Here is an 18,628-nt window from a genome sequence, read left to right as displayed (position 1 = left end):
TAAACAAGTAAAATATTTTGTCTGACTGAACAAATGGTTCTTTTCTTGACTAATTTATGACGATAAGGAGTGTGAATAAACAATACTAATGTAGATTAAATTAATACTTTGAACTAGTATAATACAACAAATGAAAATTGTACTTTTATAAAAAAAAAGTAATCAAATGTTTATTTTCTTGACAAGATAATATAAAAGACAAGACGGAATTTATTGAGCATTATAAATATGAAATGACATGAGACAAACTGAAAAATTGCTCACAAAATATATATTCTGGATAATCCCATTTTGTTTCAATTTATAGTACATACAATTGAAAATTTGTTTTTATTTACTTTTAAGCCACTTTTTTGTTAAGAATATAGAGTTTTATTGTATTTTATGCCGTATATTCCATAACGATTCCTTCATTATTGGACCTCCATATACTTATAACTCAGAAGATGATTTCTTTTCTAAATAACAACACACAAATACATAGATAAAAGTTATAATAATAGTACTAAATAAAAGAGAGGTTGAAACCAAGCGGAATAAAAGTACTCGATATCATTTCTCCTTTATATATTCTCTACATCTAACAATATTCCCCCTCGTCATTAGAAAGGAGGGACTTCCAAAGGGGGGAGAATGGAAAAAAACGCGAAGGAAAATCAGTTGAGTTTCATACGGTTTATAATTAACTTGTTTCATTCTCGTTTATACTCAGTTTATCAAATTTATAGCAAGAATAATAGAATAATAAGAAGATTATAGACTCCGTATAATTATTCAATTAATTTTGTTTTCAATAGGTAAGTGTTTTTGGGTTTCTGTTTTAAATGTTGACCTTATCCTCTTTAATGAAATTTATATAAATATAATTCAATCCTAATTAGTCGTAAAAAATAAGGAAAAATCATTTGAATTAAGAATTAAGTAAATAGTGTAACAAAAATTGATCATAATAATTTATGTAAATCCTCAACAAAATAGACAACATTTATTAGAAAATTATATATTAACAAATAATATAGCTGGTATTTATAATCTCTTAATTTATTAATCGTGTCTACTTAAAGTCTTAATTGTCTCGAGTAAGTACCAGAAAAAAATAAATCATATATTTGTCAAAGTTTGTGATGTACAATTTTTTATGGATGTGAATTAAAAACAATTTTAGAACCGAGCAAATAAATTATAATTCATTTAAAGTTTACGAAAAGAACAAAAACTTTTTGTTTCTTGTTACAATTATTTATATATATATAATTATAAATAAATGATTTAAATACATAAAGGAATATTATTTATAAATTGGGGAAATCAACGAAAATCAATTAAAAGTTAGACATAAAACGTTGGACTGTTTTTTTTTTTTTTTAAATAAGAATTTTAATTACATATTTAAAAAAAAATTATATGAATCTATTAATTAAGTTTAGAGTTTTGCATCACATTTTTTTGTAGATTAGCTGGCCAAATATTTTTGTTTTTGGAATGATAGACAATCTGATATCGTTTGATAACAAATACATAATAAAACTTTAATTTTTGAAATTGTTATTGTCTATATAATTTTGAAAATACTGAGTCGAATACTTTTATAAAACTAACCTGGAAATTATTCATATTAACTATTTTGGTCATTTTTGTATAAAAATTCAATTAAATTTCGCAAAATTTATGCGAAAATCTAAGTTTAAGAAATTTTATTTCTATGAAAACAAAAGATTGTATTTCATTTTTGACTACTACTTTCCAAATTATAATTAAAGTTGGGTTTCTTCATTTTGTATGTAAATATATTCATTTTCCTAATTGTGTTTTGAAATATAATTCTATTTTTATGAACATGGATTTATATCCAATAAGTATTCAACCGAAATAACTTTTTATTTTCATATCCTTTAATCTTAACTCTTTTTCGACCGACCAAAGTATTTGATTTTTCCATTTAATTCCTTGCTTGAAGAAAAATTTCTTGTTTCCAACCTTTTTAAAATAGAATATTGTTTTCAATGGTAATAATTCCGAATCGAAGCTTTTTTATAGATATTTGATTGATATGTTTTTGAAATAAAATAGACAGTTAAAAAGTAAATCTTCTTTTTAGATCGCCCGTTTTTTCAGTATTTCAACAATGAAAAGGGAATTTTCTTTTCTTAAGCTGTTGTCATGATTTCTTAATTCTAGGAACTAGCTTCGTAAAAGATGGGGCCAGAAAATAACAAGAAATAACTCTTCTTTGCTAATGAAGAAGTGTCTACATATGAGAAACTAATTAAACTTGACATTTTGTAAATGGGAAAAAATTAAATATATAGAAAAATACTCAAACTTACAAGTAATGATTATTTATGGTACATAACATTAACAGTTATGCTACAAGAATTTTAAAAAAAAGGTTCAAAAAAATATCGAAACATAAAATGGATAAATTCAAATATAATTTGTGAGGGTAATTGAAAATTTATATTCAAAACAATATGGATAATTTGATTGGTGACTTATGATAAATCGCAAAAGATGTGAAATTAATAACGCAGACGTTTGCTGCTATGACTATATTAGTAAAATTTATTGCTTCCACAATGTCTTTGCAGAAGACAACAATATCATTGAACGCCACATAAATGTTGAAGAAATAAAATTTTCCCAATAACGTTAAAATATAGCATTTGGCTCCTCCGGATTTGCCCATGAATTTTATAACAAATTCAAACTTATAAGCTCCAAATTTTGATTTGTTTTTATGAAAAGGATAATTCATCTGGCTTCTTCTTTAGTTCTTCATCTGATTGAAATATTGTTTTAATTCTAAACCCCAATTAATATTTAAATATCTGGATAAATTGAGTCCATAACAGCGCAAAAATATATAATTTTCTTGTTACGTTCTTGCAAATAGATTTTAACAGCATCGACAATCAAAAAGTGAATGCCCTGCTTACTAAACCACAATATATTTTGTATGCCATAAGGTCAAGGAAAGAGACAGACACTGGGGAATTGTAAATATTAAAAAGCTGGACGCGAGTGTTTTAAAATATTCATAATTGTATATTTTTATAGGGTGTTCATTATGACACAATCGAAAATGGTTTGTTTATTATTGTTTTTTGTGTTTTGTTCTTTATTTTTTCTAGTTTGTTTATTAAAATTTGAAAATATATCAATGTTAAATAAAAACCAAGTGAAAAAAAAAAAAAAAAAATATTTGTTTGTTGTCATAAAAGACAGAGACTAAGCTGAGGATTTGTTGCAGAGTAATTTTTAGCAATTTCTTTGTTTATTTCCTTCTTTTCCTCCCCCTAGTCACAACAGCTGATCTAATAAAATCTCATGACAACTAAGCTACTCTCATCCAAAATATTATTTAAATGGTCCAGATTACCATGTTGATTTTTGTTTTCTTAATTTTTAATATGTGCAAGAGACTCCCAATTAGATGAACTGTATATGCCTATCTTATATAAAATACAACTAGGACTTAAAGATATATTCATTTAATAGACGGTAATGTTTTATTCATAAATTTTCTTCATCTTATATAAAAAACTATTCGTTTTTATTCTTTTAAAATTTATATGTTGATGTTTCCAATATGACGGAAATCAACAATGCTGTCGTCATGTTAAATTTATTTAACTATAATAATAACTTTCACATAAATAAGTGAACACAGTTCCCTTAAGCATTAATATAATAATTTGATTTCTTATATTTTTTTCATTTTCTAAACAACGAAAAAGATAGTTTTGTTTAGATTTAAGAAATGTTTTACTTTTTCACCATAAGACTTGTGTTTACTTTTCAAAAAGCTAACCTGAGACTAGTCCATTTATAACAATTTTTTTGTAATTTTGAGCTGCTATTGGCTAAAAATAGACATTTGGGTAAAAAACGATGACTGACAAAATTTTGAAAAAGATTTAAAGGTAAAACAACACTCTTAAATGTTTGAAAATTGACTTTTTTTTCGAAAATTTTGTCGTCTTCCTTTGATATCTTCCATCCACCAGCAGATATGATAAACTGTATATCATAAATATTGTATAAATGTAAATTATCTATAAAAAACAAATTAATTACTATGTACTTCAATTAATTTTTGGGATTTTAAACGAAATAGAAGTGAAACTTATTTTTACCCTAGTATTCAGAGCTTGCATTATCAATTTAAATTTTTAAGATGAAATAGCCATCTACCATATCTTTATGGAGAAAAATACACACTATTATCAGAACAACTTTCATTAAGGGTTTTTTATTAGCTCCTTTTGTTACAGTAAGTCATCCAATTTCTTTAAAAAATACGAAAATAATTTTTATAAAATCTTCAATTTTTTTTTTTTTTAAATGAAACAAAAATTGAGAAAATTAAATATTTTAAAAAAGAAAAGGAGCTTTGTTAATTTTGAATGAGTTTCAAACTGTCTTCTCTAATTTATGTTTTTTTTTTTAAATTAGGAAATATCTTTCGATGGTCCTGAACAGTAGTTCAGGACTATCGAAAGATGTTATATCAACTGTTTCTGCTCTTCATCATTAGTAATTAAGAAATTTGATTCTTTTATGAGAGCAACTCCCCTTTCAGCCGAGTCAATAGTATTTGTTAAGTTTTTAATGATTTAATATGCCTCATTATTTCTAGAATGCTATGTGTCAGGGTCAGCTTGAAGGAAATTTATCAGAATTTTTATTGAAATATGTTTTGCAAATGAGAGTATCCCAATATATTTTTAGTTTACATTTATTCGTTTTGGAATATTTTATGTATTAATGGACCTTTCTGTATTTACAATTGTCTCAGCCATAGTTCATTTTTCATGAGATAATACTTTTGGGCAAAAAAATAGCAAGGCTATATTTTGTATCTTTAAATACGAAAGATGCCTTTGATATATATATATTTATTTTTTTATTTTTTTGAGCTTTTGAAGTTGCTGGATGTGCATTTTCAAAAAATTTGAGTTTAACATAAATTCAAGATCTTGGAAAGGAGAAGGTTTAACATCAAGAGCTGTGAACCAAGCTAGACATCTATTTTTACAATAAAAATAGTAATATTACGAATTCCAGCAATTTCATTGGCAGTGAGTTTGAATTGATCTTAAATATATAAATCTTGATAGAGTACAATGGCTTACTCACCCACCGAGCATGGTACATAGCTCCTGGTTCAATAATACGTATACCTCGAGGAGGATTACCTCCAACAAAATGATAACGTCTTCTAACAAACTTTTTATAATCGTTTCTTACTTGAAAAAATTGAAGTTTCATCTTCACAACGTTAAATATGTTATTTTTCATATCGAAAAATTACTTTTAAATTATTGGTCATAACCGATTAGTTTTTTTTTTAAATCTTTTATTTTGTTTAAATATAACTATAAATACAAAATGAAATAGTTTTACGATTAACAGGACATATGCAAAATTACTTTTAAAATCAATGTCATACTTATTTTTTTATAAACCAATACCAACCTTAAATGAACGATCAATGTCCGTCTCTTAATATTATGTAGTTTTATTTTAAAGACTTGACTGTTTAAGTAAAGAATAAAGATAAATAATGCAGACTCTGAGTAATAATTGGGAAGGACTCAAAAATCAGAAAATTTTAAAAGCTGTTTGAACTTCTACATATTTTTATTTTGTGCTATTTTTATGCCAAACTTTTGAAACAAAAGTTAGTAATTCTACAATTTTCTACACTTTTTGTTTAGTTTGTTCCTCTATATTCTGAATGATAGCTTCAATAGGGGGACAAATAGAATCACAGATCACCTTGATATAATCCGAGGACTAGTTGTTCCACTCCTCTGTGATCACAGCTTTCAGAGCATCGACATTCGGGTGAGAAGTCGTGTTTGTCTTTTTTCCAAGATGCAGAAAAAAACAAAGTCCTCTTTCACGTCAGGGGAGCAAGAAGACAAGGACTCTGCTGACCAAAAGACAGTCATTTTCTTCTTGCAGAAATATTACACAATATTGTCTGTGGTAAAGACATATTTGTCCCTGGGGAACGTGCTTTTCAACCATGACACGGTAAATGAAGATCTTGTAGTAGACGTCCGTGTTGACTTTCTTGTTGCCCTTGAATAAGTAGGAAGGCATCTTGCTAGTGTCGGATGCCAAGACGCCGAGGACCATGATCTGAGCTGGATGTTTGGGGCTGAAGACTAACTCAACCTGAACTTTTGATTCAGCCAAGAAGCAATCCTTTTTCATGTTCAGAACATTGTCCACTGTGAAGATCTTCTTGTCGGAGTAAATCTGTTGCATGGAGGAGATTGCACACTCTCTGCCGTTTTCCTTGTAGCTCGGACATTTTTGATTTTTAGAACTGAGGCTAGATGGCCTCAAAAGGTATTCTAATTTTTGAGTCCCCATCCTGAATTGTAAAAAAATATCTTTCAATTATATTCCTTTTAAAATCAAAGAAACTAATTTAAGAACAAAATAATATATATATTTTTTAAAGATAAATTACTGATAAAAATGTTATAAAATAAATTTTATACTGATTTCTTTTTGTTGGAAGATAATAAAAGAAAAACACAAAATTATTGAAAAAATGTTAATTTTCAACATTTTAAGGTTGTTGAGCAACCTTTAAAATTTTTCAAATTTCGTCATAATCGTTTTTTACGCAAATGTCTATTTTTAGCCTTTGACAGCGCAACATTTTTGAAAAGGTTCAAAATGGACCAGTCTTCCGTAGATATACTTTTATATATAAATCCAAAAACATATAAATGTTTTCCTTAATTTCTTGGAATCAACATAAGCAAGTAATACAAATAATTCCTTATTGTATTTACCAAAATATCGACAAAGCAAAAAAAAAAAAATAAAGTCTTTCTCGAACTTACTTAATTTTACTCTATGAAAAAACTGAGTAAAGTAAAAATGCACTTTAAGAAAATAGTATGTATTCATTACTGTATTGTCAAATTGGCTAATTATTTTTCTATTGATACAAAAACCTACCTATGCCATTAATCCTTGTAATTAAAAACATAAAAAAAAATACTTTTCATGACTTTATGCGTTGTTTTTCCCCGAGTAAATGCCTCGAAAAACAGAATTATTTTGTTTCCAAGTCATCAATCAAATGATCTAGGTGTTTTTTTATTATTTTTTTAACATAATGTATATTGCCTTTACCCTTAAAAGAAAATGGATAAATATTCTTTTTGAAGCTCAGAAATAACTCTTGGATTTTGTACTTACACATATTCTCACAATTTTTTATGTTTTCCCTAATAAAAAGTATCGATAATGGAAACGCAATAGAAAAACAACTCAAACTACAAATACAATTTGTTAGATTTTGTACTACGCATACTTACATGTAGTAAAAATGAAACATATCCCAAGGCTACACAATATTGTAGGAATTTCAAAGCAATTGTTTTGATACATAACTAGTAAATTGTCAACAATTTTATAGGTAGAAGTTTTTTTTTATTTATTCTTGAGTGAAAGTACGATACCAAACTTTATTAAAGTGTGTGCCACGGCATATTGGGATGCTCCAATGTTTCTTTCAGAGGTTCTGCCAAAAAAAAAAATAGGTATTTTGTGGTATAATAAAAAAAAATATTTAAAATCATATACGAAATGTGTTTTTAAAGTAATGAGACTTTTCAAATTTTGCAGGCAACCTGAATTTGGAATATTCGATTTTTTTAATATAAGTACACTTGTTACAAACATAAACTCAATTTTTCAGCTGTATAATATATTTAGCTTGTTTGTGGGAGGTATAACGATCAGAAGTATTTTCCGTGTACGGCAATATTTTTTTGCTATTGAAAAACATCAAAGAATTTGTATCAGATTTTGTGTAAAAAATGAAATATAGTGCTCCAAAACTTTTGAAATATTGAGAGTTCTGAGTAAAAAAATGCTCACAAGCTGTACAAACTCTTCCAAGATGTTTAGGAAGATGCCAATTACAATGCTCGCTCTGGTACGTCAACAACAGATGAAAACGTTGAAGCAATGAAGGAATTTGTTTTTGAAAACCGTCAAATCACTATCAGAGAAGTTTCTGAGGATATTGTCATATCAATTGGCTTATGCCATAAAATTTGTTCGACCGTTTTGGGCATCATACGAGTGTCAGCAAAGTTTTTCCAAACCTGCTTTATTTTGACATACAGAATAGTTGTATTAGCATCGCTCACAATCTGTTGACAGACGTTTTTTGGACAAAACAAACCACAATCATACCTCAGCCATTATATTACTTTTTCTTTAAGATTGAGATCTGCAACGATTGAGGAGATAAAAAGAGCATCGCTAGAAGAGTTCAAGGCTATACTGAAAAGTGTATATGAAGAAGTGTGCTGCAGATTGTAAAAAGCGTTGGCACAATTGTATTATCTGAGGGGGATTTGAAAGGAACAACATAAATATTGATGAATAAATATTTATTTTCCACTCTAAAAATATAATGTCACTTTACTTTTTGAGTACACCTCGTATTTGAATACAAAAATATACTTTTTCAACTTACAATAAAGGATAAAATTTTAAATTCATTTTAAATAAATATATATTTAAAATTAATCGCAAAAATCCGTCTAAAGTATTCATTGTCAATAATATTTTTGTATTAATTAACTGCGAAAATACATTTGATCACAAAATGAGCAAGGAACACGAAATAATATCACGGATCGTTTTCTAAAAAAAAAAAAAAACGAACAAAAACGGGACATGATTGTATATGAAATGGGCCACAACATTTATTTAAGTTATGCAGGTCTTGCTGTTGGGTTATTGTGTTCTTGTACTGCTTGCAGGTTCAACCAAGATTATAAAGCACCTAGTGAAAACCAAAGTTTTTTAAGGTCAAAGTAATAATTATTCTTATTTGCAGTTTGTAATACTGGATGGTCTATCGTAATTAGAACAATTACTCATTCAATAATTAATGAAGTTGATTGAGTACAATTATTTCATATTTTAAAGCACAAACAATTGGTTACAAAACAAAACCAGTTGGAGCTCTCTAGCTTACGTATAAGTCGAGAAAATGACACTTGAACGTGATCAACGAATTCCATTCGTGTACTCCAAGAAGTTGGGTGTCTCCAGGACCACCGTCTACAATGTCAGCAAGTCTGTAACGTTGGAGAGGAAGAAAAACTCTGTCAAAAAGGCATAACTGGATCATGAGGAGTTTAAGAAAACAGCCCAGGGTAATCTTTCTAAGTCCATGAGGGCACATGCAAAAGATCTCGGCATTTCACTTTAGACTGCGCAGAGAGAGATCAAGAAGTGGGTGAAAAGAGCCTTGTTAGGGTAGTAAATTTTGACACCAGGAATAAAAGAAACCGATCATCTTCGTAGTAAAACTCTTTTGAATGTGTATTTTGAGTTCTTTTGAACTCTTAATGGCATTTTTGGCTCCCTATAGCCCTGATATCAACCCCCACGACTACATATTTTTGGTGCATGTCAAGCGGAAGGCCCGAATTGGGGTAATAATAGTTTACTAAACAGGTTAGAACATTAATCTCTCTAGCACTAGGTACTGGAGAAGGGAATCATTATTAATATGGGATTAACCATGACGTTGTTTATTTAATGTATAGATGAATTATTAGTTAATGATATTATATATTATAATTGTGTAAAGAAGATAAAAATCAGTCGTTACAACTTTGGATTATTAACTAAACATACCCATCATCCAAATACCGAGGCCTTTAAAACCCCTATCAGCCGACGCTGAGACACCATGACGTAGGACTACATCCTCAGACACACATCATTCTATGTTATTAATAATCTTCAACTTATATTAATAATTAATAAATGACATATATCTTATTGGAGTTTAAAATTATAAGTGCTCAGATTTTAATGAATCACTCGATATGCAAGACATACGAAAAGACTTGCATTTAAGCTATGTGATTTCATTTTTTATCATATTTTAAACTGGAATACCTTGAGATTTTATGCCCTAATTAAAAATAGTTCAAAATGTTGCCCTAGAAAGCCCTTTTGAGACAAGATGATATTTTTCATCCTCCTTAAAGTCAATTTTGGAAGTCCCAAATTATATGAACTGGTTGTATTAAAAATTTCAAAAGAAAAAGTTTTCTTCAGATTTTGCCAAGAGATTCTTCACTACTGAAAAGTCAAATTACGGTGTCACAGTGATTTGACAATGTCAGAATACAATTTTGACTTTTTTATAAATATTTATTGGAAGAAAGACTTGAGAGTCAAGTTTATGCAATTTATAATTCTTAATAATAAAAAAAAGTCGTTTTGAACATATATTTTAAATATTGAGTAGTTTTGTGTAACTTACAGATTTTTCAAATAATTCCACTCGAAATGAACAACTGAGATAAAAAGTTGTAAATTTCAAATACTATGTGTTATAGAGTTTTGATTTTTAAGATTGTCAAAGACTACATTAACACGAAAAAAAAAAAAAAATGAAGACTAAATGACAATGTTCATATAGTTTTACACTTGAATAAAAAAGTATTAACTGCTATATTTTCTCTGTTTTCAAGTGTAAATACGACTTGAACTGATGCAATTATAAAATAATTTTCAGCATATGGAAAATTTTATATTTTGATCTAATAAGTGACCCATATAAAAACCCATTGGCGTTAATTTTTCTTAAGTAAGTGCTAATCAATGCATTGTGGAAAAGTCAAAAATAGGAATTATTGATAGAAGTAATATTTTATAATTTGTTCGTGTCCTAATTACTAGGGCTGTAACAGTACCTGTATTGTATCATGATACGATATATAAGTATTGAACAATATTTTTATGATATATCGATACTTTACAAGCCAAATTTATCTACAAAGATTGTAAATTAAAGTGTCTTATGATACAATGCCCAATGATTTCTTATCGTATGAATTTAATTATCCTCTGTTGATATAATTTTGATAGTAGATTAATAATGAATAAAGATAATTGGCCCTGCGGTCATATAAACTAACTGGAAATGTATTGCATCAAATTGGGATTAATGTGGAAGTTGAAAAAAGGTTAGAACTGTGGTTCAAGACATTTAATTTGTGATGATTTGAATGGATTATTCCTACAGAGCATTCATAAATTTACATCAGTTTCCACTTATCGTTCCGTTTTCTTGGAATTCATATTTTCCCATTTGGATATCCCTGCAAGTCGGAATACCCCTTTTCATTTTCTCTTCAACTTCCACACAGCCTTGTGCCTCTCTCGGTGGATCTCATTTCCTTACATGCAAGGATCCTTCATGATGCAGATGCCCCTTGGCATCAAAGTCTCTGATAATTACTGCTCACATCTCGAATCATTGCTCAAGAATATTACAAAAATTGGATTTTCACAAAAGTTAATTAATTAAAGATAATCCATAAATGTTTTCCATAAGATTTTATTGAAGAAAAATAGTTAAAATATAACAAATAATAATAAAATTGTTTCAGTATTGATTAGAAAAATAATTAATAAATAAATTATAGCGTTAGCTTCCCTACTTATCATTTTTTCATTATTGTATTTTTTTTATCTTCTTGATTCCTATTTTCTATATATCAAAAAATTGACTGCGAATGCTGTATAATGTTTCAAGGTGTGAGAGGTTTTTATGGAGTCCCATTTCTAATTATTCTAAGTCCTATCCCTTATACTATTTTTGCGAAGGTTAGTTTGCTTTTTACGGATTCTTAGTAATCATGCACCGCGTTAATGAAAAATTAATAACCAACATAGAAAAATGTTCCCACTCTGATAAAAAATATAACATTGATTTGAAATAATTTATCTTTTATTTATGATATTGTTGAGCAGATGGATTTGTATAGGAGGGCTGTGTAACTTTTTCCCTTTCGTTTACATTCCTCCTGAATTATTAACATTTCCAGAAATGAATAGTAATTTCGGAGAAGAGCTCTCTTTATATCGAAACATTCCTCATTCTCAAGCCTTTCAGCCTTCATTACTGAGATAATATAATCCGGCACACATGAACAGGGGACAATCATACATGAAGGAATTTGCTCTTACTATCCTATCATTAGCCTATTATCGCTTTTATTACCTAAAAAATAAGATTTATTAATAATTAATCAGGTTTTTTTTAAAATAGATATCCAGTATCTACTTAATAATGGCTTAAAAAACGCCCTCTTGTTTTTAAATGTACTCTGAAATCCGAAAAATTTCAAAAAATTCCCCATGGAGCTTTCAATAGTTAATAGATAGGAGATTCATTGATCCCTTATATTATTGAATTAGTCTCAGACAATTCGCAATTATTGGTTCTTCGCTTTTTTACATATGGTCCAGTTTGAGTATTTTATCCAGACTTTTAATAGATGTCGATACAAAAGCGTCTATAGAATTTTAATCAAAAGGGTGTGTCATCAGAAATATAAAAAATAAAGAGTAAAGCAGGTGTGTAATGATTTATTAATAGTCAGATTATTTGTGACCTACGGTCTCATGTAAATTATTTGATTTTCTATTATAAATATAATCGAAACTATTGTTGTAATGTATTGTTGATAATACAAATTAACTTATTAATAATGGAGTAATTAGCGTGTTCCTCAACTATAGCTGGTCAATAAATAATGACGTCACATAAAAATGATATATGTTGTTACTTATTTTCAATAACTCCTTATAATAACCGATTTTAATTTGTATTTCTATGAATATCAATACCTATATATAGCAATGTTAAAAATGTTGTTGGGGTGGAATTTATTTCATTCTCTACGGGAGAGAAGAAATTTATAAGTAATACTCAAGTAATAGGAATATTGTTAGGTATAAAAGTGTCATTTTTTAATGTATTATATTTTTTAAAATTTGTTAACATGCTTAACTATTTCAACTACTATAGTTTGACATAATTTCATGAATCTGAGATGAACCATTTATGACATATTGTAAGTCAAAAAATCATACTATAGAAATAAAGTAGGGAAGAAAATGAAATAGTAATTTCTGTCGAAAATTTCAGATTACTATATTGCTTTTGATTAATTTTAGGAAATTGTGGCATACCTGAAATCAGAAGAAAAGGCAACATCAAATAACGTTTTTATTGCCTTCAAATATGATATAAATACCTTTTGACATCCTTACTAATCAATTTTTTTACATTAATCTGTGAATATTTTATTTAAATTATGATAAAATAAATGAAAATGACCTTTAGATTGCCAGTAAATATATATTTGTTGAATAATGAATGATAAACTTTTGTTTACCTTCTTTCTTTTTTTCTTACAATGTTAATAACTACCTCAGGAACAATGAGAGCTTCTTATTTTTCCTCTTTCAGTAAGTAAAATTCAGAAATGTAAAATTTGATAATGAATTGAAAATATTGATAAAAAATGTTACTTTTATAATTGTTAATGGGAGTAGGTCAAAAGATGTTTATTTTCTTACATGTAAAATAATATATATTCTTCAGACTTCTTTTATTAAACATATGCAAATTGATATTATTCTCATTTTCGAAGGTATAAACCAGAGATTCCCAATTTTTTATACCATAGACAACTTGTTGATTTTTTGTTTTTAGTATGCTTTCTATTAAATTTTTTTTAAATTGTTAACTTTAAATGTTTTTTTGCAAATTACACAGTGATTATGTCTATCATAGTGTTTTTTTTTATATTGTAAAATTGAAAAAAAAAAAAAAAATGAAAAGAAAAAGAATTTTAATATTAAAAAAAAAAGTCCAATTACATTTTACATTAAAATAAAATCAATGATAAAATAGAAATATATAAAGATTTCATCATAAATGGGATCAGTAAGTTGGATGTTTTTTTAATAATTTGGGATTAAACCAGACATATTTGTAGTCAAATATTGACAAACACATTTTATGAATTGTAATGATTACTTATTTTTCGTAAGAACATAAGTATATGCGGTAAAAACCCTTCCACGATTTATGAAGATAAAAAAGTTATCAATATCTTTGCTGCAATTGTCCATAAAGCAGAATAAATTAGATGGATTTAATTTTGAAGTCAAACTGCTGATATCCCTCTCTGAGCTGAACTCTAAGTTATTTTTCACAACATATTTTGAACAGTTCTTCTTTTATCAGGACATTTGTTTCTTCGATTTCATCTTATGGGTGAATAATCCATGATAGTATGTCTAAAGTTTACATATTTAGCCTTCATCAATTAGTTTTTCCAAGAATGGTCACCACATAGCACATCACAAATTAAATACTTTTATTTAGCGTTATCAATATGTACACATTACTAATCAGAATATTAATATAGGTATTATTACCAAAATTTAAGTTATGTATAATTTCAAACCCTGTTAAAATATGAAGACCCCAAATCTGTATTTTGCTAACCTAGAATTCTGACAACTCTATATTGATCTTCATGAAACAACTATGGGAACTAGTGGTCTAAACTAACTATACATAAATTAGTTGGATTTTAGAAATTGCCTATATCTACCTATAAAGCCAAGGAACACCTTTATCTCTTCGTTTCATTCTTTTTGATATCAATGTTTTTTGCTATGCTATCAAATACACTTACTAATAGTTACACTTATGACGATAATATGTGATACATGTGGATTAAGAATAACATTTTTGAAATACAGGTATGCCATCAATTCAATGCATAAAGGATATATATGTTTGTGCTTTAAAAATTGATAACATTTTCAAAAGTAGTTATAAATATATTATTATATTTAAAAAATAAAATATATAGTAGCTTTCATTTTGTACCACTTTAAATGTTATAACATTTATCTCTGGGAAGCTAATTTGGAAACAAGGATATTATATCTTGAATTTTCTTGTGTATTGAAAACCGTTTACAACAAGGTTATTCATTACTTTTGGCACAGGCATAGCCAAGGTCCAAGATAAAAGTAATTTTTATATTAAGTTAATTTCTGCCTTGGAGAATGGGAATAATATCTTTTTCCATAATTCTGAAGAAATAAGTAACATTTGATGAGGTCTAATCTTTTCCTTGTAATATTACGAAAGATTTTTTTTTGTGTTTTTACCATACCTTTCTCCAAATGGTTAATTTTTCCAGTGAAAATAAGCCCAAAAACCAAAAAAAAAGAGAAAATAGCTAATTAATTGAATAAAAAAATGAATGTATTTATAATGGGTTATTTTCAATTATACATTAAAAACATTTTTGTATAAAACACAGAATAGCACGAATATTTTATAATAGGATACAAAATTTAAAAAAATTAGTAGATCTAATACTAAATTATAATATCTATCCTAAGGAGTCACCGACGTACATTGTTACATATATTTTGAAATATACTTCTATAATATAAAAAATAAATTATTTGTAATATCTAATTTAAAATAATTTCAGTGTTTATAACAAATGTAATGTTTTCAACGTTATCGATGGATTAAAGAAAGATAGAGAATAGAAAAAAAAAAGTAAACAATTATTTACATATTAAAAAATTCCCATTTAGTGAGTTATTGTGAAAATTTTATATTACATTTGAATGGTAAATATGAAAGTTAACCCTCTTTCGAAAAAATGAAGATGGTATTGCCTGTTTTTTTATATCGGGAACGGATTTGTAGATTTTGCAAAAAATTTGGAATCAATTTCAAGACTGTTGCCATATTAAAAATAGTTTTAGGGCTACTGGAAACTTTAAAATAGGTAGGAAGAATGATTTTCCTACTAAAATAGCCATAAAATTCTGTTTTCAAAATTGAAAATATATATGTTAACTGAAACTTAATAATCATCATTGTATAAAAAAAGATAATGCCTATAAAGCTCATTTATCAGTAGTATCTCTTATCAACTTTCGTAATTATGTAGAGAGGATACTGATAACTGAATTTTATGGGCATTTGAGTTGTAATAGTATTTGTAAGATAAACATATATCAGCGGAATTTGTCTAATTATTTTGGTAGAGCCATAAATTTATATTATGTTACCATTATGAGGCATATGTTTAATGTTGATATTCTTAGTAATGAAAATGAGGTGTATATTTTAGCTCAACTGAGTTGGCAAACTGAAGAGGGAATTTTTTTTTCCTATGCTGTTGTCATTGTTATTTAGTTCCTGAGGAAGGGAACTTCTTTTTTCTACTACATACAAGGAATCATTGATATAAACGAACCCGGATTGAACATTTGCATATGCTCATAAAACTCTGAGGATTTGTTGTAAAGTTGTAATTTTAAGTCTTTGTAGGACTTAAAAATTGAATTAAAAAGTAGAATTGAGGATGGATTTTTGAATAATTGTGTTTTATGTTCTTGTTTATTTCCATCACAGACGTTTGTAACTGATCTAATAAAACGTCATGACCGCTCTCATCCAAAATATTCTTCATATTGTATGAATTATCAGTTAGATTTTAGGTTTCTATTTATAACATCCACAAAATACTCCCAATAAGCATAAATAATTATACATTTCGCTAATTATTACTATGTTCAGTATTATATTGAAGAAATGTTTCTCACTAGGTAGTTAACAGATTACTTTTAGCTAGGTTGTAGGGAGCTGATCAAAAATATTGATATAATATCTTATGATCACAAAATCATATATCCCTGTATTATATATTTCATGATATGAAATTAATACAAGATTTGTAAGGATCATGTCATAGAAAGATATCTCATATATTCTCTCCGACAACTGTATTGATATTAATTTTGAATCTTACAGTGTCTAAGGATTTGTATTTATGTGATTCTTAAGTTTATATTTAAATACCTAATTATAGTTCATTTTATATATATATATATATAAGCTAATAACTTAAATTTTAGGCTCAAATCACCTAAAAAGTCCAAAAAAGACCAATGGATAAGGGATAGTAATAATGGGATTTCCTCTTCTGCTACCTAAAAAAAGTATCTCACTTAAATAGAGTAAAATAATAATTACCATAATACGAAATGATAATTGTTCCAATAACTCACGCGATATGGAAAACAAAAGAAAAAATAATTATTGATTTGCTAATATTACATTAAATGTTAATATGTACAATAAACTATAATTATATATCGAATCTTAAATCTTTTTTGTTCTTTTTACCAACTTTAACGAATGAATAAATGACAACAAAAAAACACAATGTTTGCATATATTTGGATCCTCAACACAAGGCTGACCCATTTAAAAAAATTAAAAAAATGACAAAAACTCAGTTATATTTATACTTCTATTAAATAATATTAGCAAAATTTTGACGTTAATTATTAAATATATATATATTTTATCGGGCTAACACTTTTTCATAAAATTGTAATTTAAGAATGATTGGTTCAGTAAATTATTTGCATTAGCTATGAAAAATCAATTCGAACTTTTTTATCTTTTTTGTTACTAGGAAATATTTTATACAGAATAAATTATGTTTAACTAATATATTAGCTCTGATAGTTTGAAGAATATTTGGAAGATGAGCAGCTTAGTTGTCGTGACGTTCAATTAAATTAGCAGTTAGCAACTATGAAATGAATTAAATCAACACAAGTCCCACTCTGTATTTACATTTACATTACATATTGATAGAGGTGGGAATTGATCTGAAGTCGATCCTCAATTCTACTGTGAGTCACACAAGGAGTTACACTTATAACTCTCCAACAAATCCATTTTTAATTAGTATATAATAAATTAGTGTTTGATTTTAGTATTGTTCGAACTTGAAATTTTCTTTTAAAATCAATCAAATGGATAGTAAATTACTCAAGACACTCTTTTCTTGTTTGCGTTGACGCATTATTAAGGAAATATCATAATCCAAAAGTAGAAAGTGTTAAAAACTCGATAAAAGCCGAATTTAACAATTATCCCATCACAAACTCGACTTGACACATAATTCAAAAACTCTAGATCGAAAATTTTAACTCCAATACAACACTAATAATTATACTCCTATATAAAATGTTTCCTAACATTTTTTTGTTTGCATTCTACACACATCTCCCAACTTTCTTTATCCTCTAATTTATCTCGTGAACTCCCCCAAAGAAAACACAAAAAAATTTGTTAAAAGACAATTGCAAGCATTCATATATAAGTATTATTCTTGTAAATGCAGTGAAGCAGAATAACATATACTTATATATGTAGTTCTTTTAACTACCTTCAAAAGAGAGATTAATAAAACAAAAATAAGTCCCTTTCTTCTAGCTACTTTCATAAGATTCTGACCATAGGAAGTGGTCAATCTGATCCGTTCGTATAATCTTTTTTTTATTAAAGAAATAAAAGGAAGTGGAGATATCATTTTCAATCAATGACTTTACAAACGAAACGCCATACATACACAAAGAGCTTTCATATCCCTTTACGGCTCTTCAAAAAAAAAAAAGAAAAAAAAAAAAGAAGAAGATCTGTAGACGAAACACAAGTTTTATATTGAATTATATATATATTCACAACTTTATTGTAATGTTCTGTATACATACAATACAATATGTATATATACATACTACAGAAAGATATGAGACAATTAGATTATCATGGATTTAGTAGAAATATATATAAATATTCACCTTTATTACCTAGTTTACAAAAACCCAAATCCACATATTTTGTACATGAAATACATTT

The 18,628-nt window shown here is 27.3% G+C and overlaps 1 protein-coding gene across 2 annotated transcripts in view; it reads left to right on the top strand.

Annotated features, from left to right (window-relative positions):
* The window catches only part of LOC121129667 (zwei Ig domain protein zig-8), a 453,671-nt gene that overhangs the window by 170,330 nt on the left and 264,713 nt on the right, over window positions 1–18,628 (top strand). The window contains exon 1 of one of the 2 annotated variants that reach the window (XM_071893300.1): window positions 310–797. The exons of the other annotated variant lie outside the window; for it this stretch is intronic. The gene's annotated coding sequence lies outside the window, so the exon portion shown is untranslated. Of the gene's footprint in view, window positions 1–309; window positions 798–18,628 lie in introns of those variants that run through there. 2 annotated transcript variants of the gene reach the window in all.

The sequence above is a fragment of the Lepeophtheirus salmonis genome, chromosome 14 (genome assembly GCF_016086655.4).
Source record: "Lepeophtheirus salmonis chromosome 14, UVic_Lsal_1.4, whole genome shotgun sequence".
Classification (NCBI taxonomy): domain Eukaryota; kingdom Metazoa; phylum Arthropoda; class Copepoda; order Siphonostomatoida; family Caligidae; genus Lepeophtheirus; species Lepeophtheirus salmonis.
Note: the sequence above shows the minus strand (reverse complement) of the source record. Positions and strands in the feature narration are given on the sequence as shown.